Source organism: Pleurodeles waltl, chromosome 3_2 (genome assembly GCF_031143425.1).
Source record: "Pleurodeles waltl isolate 20211129_DDA chromosome 3_2, aPleWal1.hap1.20221129, whole genome shotgun sequence".
Lineage (NCBI taxonomy): Eukaryota > Metazoa > Chordata > Amphibia > Caudata > Salamandridae > Pleurodeles > Pleurodeles waltl.
The window spans coordinates 43,802,436-43,807,966 of NC_090441.1; positions in this window are offsets into that span (position 1 = coordinate 43,802,436).

Consider the following 5,531-nt stretch of genomic DNA (forward strand, 5'->3'; position numbering starts at 1 on the left):
TTCCAGAACTTTCTGCCACAGAAATGTGAGGAACATGTGTTTTTTTAGCCAAATTTTGAGGTTTGCAAAGGATTCTGGGTAACAGAACCTGGTCCGAGCCCCGCAAGTCACCCCTCCTTGGATCCCCCTAGGTCTCTAGTTTTCAGAAATGCACAGGTTTGGTAGGTTTCCCTAGGTGGCGGCTGAGCTAGAGGCCAAAATCTACAGGTAGTCACTTTGCTAAAAACAGCTCTGTTTTCTGTGATATGTCCACGTTGTGTTTTGGGGCATATCCTGTCGCGGGCGCTAGGCCTACCCACACAAGTGAGGTATCATTTTTATCGGGAGACGTGGGGGAATGCTGGGTGGAAGGAAATTTGTGGCTCCTCTCAGATTCCAGAACTTTCTGCCACAGAAATGTGAGGAACATGTGTTTTTTTAGCCAAATTTTGAGGTTTGCAAAGGATTCTGGGTAACCGAACCTGGTCCGAGCCACACAAGTCACCCCTCCTTGGATTCCCCTAGGTCTCTAGTTTTCAGAAATGCACAGTTTGGTAGGTTTCCCTAGGTGGCGGCTGAGCTACAGGCCAAAATCTACAGGTAGTCACTTTGCTAAAAACAGCTCTGTTTTCTGTGATGTGTCCAGGTTGTGTTTTGGGGCATATCCTGTCGCGGGCGCTAGGCCTACCCACACAAGTGAGGTATCATTTTTATCGGGAGACGTGGGGGAACGCTGGGTGGAAGGAAATTTGTCGCTCCTCTCAGATTCCAGAACTTTCTGCCACAGAAATGTGAGGAACATGTGTTTTTTTAGCCAAATTTTGAGGTTTGCAAAGGATTCTGGGTAACAGAACCTGGTCCGAGCCACACAAGTCACCCCTCCTTGGATTCCCCTAGGTCTCTAGTTTTCAGAAATGCACAGGTTTGGTAGGTTTCCCTAGGTGGCGGCTGAGCTAGAGGCCAAAATCTACAGGTAGTCACTTTGCTAAAAACAGCTCTGTTTTCTGTGATGTGTCCACGTTGTGTTTTGGGGCATATCCTGTCGCGGGCGCTAGGCCTACCCAAACAAGTGAGGTATCATTTTTATCGGGAGACTTGGGGGAACATAGAATAGCAAAACAAGTGTTATTGCCCCTTGTCTTTCTCTACATTTATTCCTTCCAAATATAGGGGTGTGTGTAAAAAAGACATCTATTTGAGAAATTCCATGTAATTCACGTGCTACTATGGTCACCCCGGAATTCAGAGATGTGCAAATAACCACTGCTCCTCAACACCTTATCTTGTGCCCTTTTTGGAAATGCAAAGGTTTTCTTGATAGCTATTTTTTACTCCTTATATTTCAGCAAATGAATTACTGTATACCCGGTATAGAATGAAAACGCACTGCAGGGTGCAGCTCATTTATTGGCTCTGGGTTCCTCGGGTTCTTGATGAACCTACAAACCCTATATATCCCCGCAACCAGAGGAGTCCAGCAGACGTAACGGTATATTGCTTTCGATAATCTGACATTGCAGGGAAAAGTTACAGAGTAAAAAGTAGAGAAAAATTGATGTTTTTTTCACCTCAATTTCAATATTTTTCTTTTTCAGCTGTTATTTTCTGTAGGAAACCCTTGTAGGATCTACACAAATGACCCCTTGCTGAATTCAGAATTTTGTCTACTTTTCAGAAATGTTTAGGTTTCTGGGATCCAGCATTGGTTTCATGACCATTCCTGTCACTGACTGGAAGGAGGCTGAAAGCACAAAAAATTGCACAAATGGGGTATGCCCCAGTAAAATGCCAAAATTGTGTTGAAAAATTGGGTTTTCGGATTCAAGTCTGCCTGTTCCTGAAAGCTGGGAAGCTGCTGAGTTTAGCACCGCAAACCCTTTGTTGATGCCATTTTAAGGGGAAAAACCACAAGCCTTCTTCTGCAGCCACTTTTTCCAATTTTTTTGAAAAAAACAAAATTTTCCCTGTATTTTGGCCAATTTCTTGGCCTCTTTCAGGGGAACCCACAAAGTCTGGGTACCTCCAGAATCCCTAGGATGTTGGAAAAAAAGGACGCAAATTTGGCTTGGTTAGCTCATGTGGACAAAAAGTTATGCGGGCCTAAGCACGAACTGCCCCAAATAGGCAAAAAAAGGCCTGGCACAGGAGGGGGAAAAGGCCTGGCAGCGAAGTGGTTAAAGTGAAGTACTTTCCTTACTGTTGTATAGGCTGGAGTGGGATAGCAAATTTTACCTCTCTATAGTTACATCACTTTCCCTACTGTTGCACAGACTGGAGTAGGAATAGTAAATTTTACCCCTCCAAAGTCCAACACTTCCCGACTGTTGCATAGACTGGAGTGGCAATAGTAAATTTAGCCCTGCCGAAGTGTAACACTTTCTGTACTGTTGCATATGCTGGACTGGGAATAGTAAATTTTACCCTTCCGTTGTCTAACGCTTTCCCTACTGTTGCACAGACTAGAGTAGGAAAAGTACATTTAACCCCTCCAAAGTCCAATATTTCCCCTACTGTTACAGACACTGGAGTGGGAATAGTACATTTTACCCCTCTGGAGTCCAATGCTTTCCCTACTGTTGCACAGACTAGAGTGGGAATGGTACATTTTGCCAATTTGAAGTCCAACGCTTTCCCTATTGTTGCACAGACTGGAATTGAAATAGCAAATTTTGCCCCTATGAAGTCCAACGCTTTCCCTACTGTTGCAGACTGCAGTGGAAATAGTACATTTAGGGGGTCATTCTGACCTCGGCGGTAAAAGGCAGTTACCGCCGGTCAAAAGACCGCCATAACACCGCCGCGGCCGCGGTAAACCGCCACGGTCATTCTGACCCACAACTGGCAAACCGCCAAAAACCCGACCTCCACTGAAGGCCGCCACATCAACGGTCAGCGATAAACTGGAGATGACCAAACCTCCACCGTCACGCCAACAGTAATACGCCCATGCCATTCCGACCCACGAATCCACGCGGCGGTCATTCAAACGTGGTATTCTATTGGCGGTACACACCGCTGCGCTCAAAATATGCACCCAGCACCAAAACACAGCCACATTGGACAATTTGAAATACACACACCTGATACACATACATGCACCACTCCCACACATCCAAACAACTATAAAACACACACTCACATCACCCACAAACCCCCACAACTAGAAATTCAGAGACAAGGCGCAATACACAGAGAGAGAGCACAGGGAACGCAAACCACAACACACAGAGGAACCCAACATCATCACCCACACTACATCCACGCACAAAACACCACACACCACCACACTCATCACCACAAACACCACCCCACACCTCATCCACACCACCCCATGGCACCCCAAAGACACCCCAGGTTCTCGGACCAAGAACTCAGGGTCATGGTGGAGGAAATAATTAAGGTAGAGCCCCAGCTCTTCGGCACACAGGTGCAGCACACCACAATAGCCAGGAAGGCGGAGCTATGGCAAAGGATCGTTGACAGGGTCAACGCTGTGGGACAGCATCCCAGAAATCGGGAAGACATCCGAAAGCGCTGGAACGACCTACGAGGGAAGGTGCGGTCGATGGTGTCGCGACACAACATCGCCGTGCAGAAGACTGGCGGCGGACCCCCACCCACTCCACCCGAATTCACAGCATGGGAGGAACAGGTCTTGAACATCCTGCATCCTGAGGGCCTTGCAGGAGTAGGCGGAGGAATGGACTCTGGTAAGTCTAATCTCAACTACTTCATCCCCCCCACCCACCAGCATGCCAACCCACACCCCCACCCTCACCCCCAACCCCCCATCACACATCCTCCCTGCTAATGTCTCACCAGCACAACCCACCCAACCCAACACCAAGCCCTGAATGCCAGCACAAACCATGGACACCCATCACCTAAGCATGACCACTGCACATACCCATCCCCACAAACCACCGTCACAACTCCTCCCACAAGGGAATGCCAGCACTGGGGGACAAGGGCACCCACAAATCGCACGCCATGGCACACACAGAAGCAATAACCATACTCTTTTACCCCTACAGGACCCGAACGCCAACACACCGGCCAGGAGGGTCCAGAAATGTCCATCCCACCCCCAGAACAGGCCCCCAGTGATGACAGCAGCTCTGTCGACCTGGAACCAGATGACCAGCCCGGACCATCGGGGACCTCTGGACAGTCGGTTCCCCTCAGGCAGCCACAGGCCACAGCAGACCTACCCCCTTCTGGGAACACCAGCACAGCACCCACCCAGCGGGCCCATGCCTCTGTCTCCAGGACAGGTCAAGCAGCGGTGTGTCTACCACTACAGGGCACCCAGGGTAACCCACCACCCCAACAACAACAGGGACCTGGGGCAGTGGTAGTGGGCACACCGTCCAGGGGACAGAGGCCCAGGAACAAAGGGGAACTGGGAGGGCTGCTGTGCGACAGAGGGAGGACAGGCCTAGGGAACCCACTGTTCAAGAGGCCCTCACCACCATCATGGGAGCGTACCACCACTCCCAAGAGATGATGGCGACGGTCCTGGCCAGGTTCCAGGAGATCCAGGCCATGCAGGAGGAACAGTACATGGGGTTCCGGGAAGAACTGCGCAGCATCAGTTCCGCAATGGGTACAATCGTGGTGGCACTCAACCAGATTGTCACCACATTGTGGGACCATGTGGCCCCCCAAAGGGCCCCTGCCACTAGCATGGAGGAAGAACAGCCCACCACCTCCGCCGGCGCTAGTGGTCAGGAGGCCCCGACACAACAGCAACGGGCCACCCGGACCCCACCCCCTGCAGAACAAGAACCACCCCGCAAGAAAGGCCTGAGATCTAGGAAGAAGACAGAGTAGGATGTCAAGACCCCCGCCATGCACGGATACCCCCGGATGTCATCCCACTGTCCCACTTGTTCACCCTGTCCAACCTTGAACTGCCCCTGCTCCACCTTCCACAGGCATATGGACAATGCACCTGTGCGAACGAGAGTCTGGACTCTGCCATGGACAGTCCTCCACCATCACCCATCACCCTTTTAGAACTATTCCACAATTTTTGCACTTCAATAAACACAATTATTGCACAAAAACCATCTGGAGTCTGCTATTTATTTTTTTTAAACCAAATGTATTAGACAAAACCAACCAAAAATGTTCTGTTACATTGTGATGACAACATACCAGTGTCACACAGCGGTAGTCCATGGGGAAATAAACCAGAGGTCACTCCGTGGGGACCAGATCACTGAAATTGGAAGGAAACTTCACAACTCAGTTACCATACATTGGGGAGAAAGGTCAGACAGTAGAGAGCCAGTACTGTTACAGATATTTTAAAATGCTGGAGTAGATTCTTACCTGTGTGTTACTGGAAATACTGCAGTATCACAGTGTCCCTGTTGTCTGTGTCGTCCTCTTCGTCTTCCTCCTCTTCACTCTCCGCAGGCTCCACAGCTGCCACAACACCACCATCTGGACCATCCTCCTGCAGGAAAGGCACCTGGCGTCGCAAAGCCAGGTTGTGAAGCATGCAGCAGGCCACGATGATATGACACACCTTCTTTGGTGAGTAC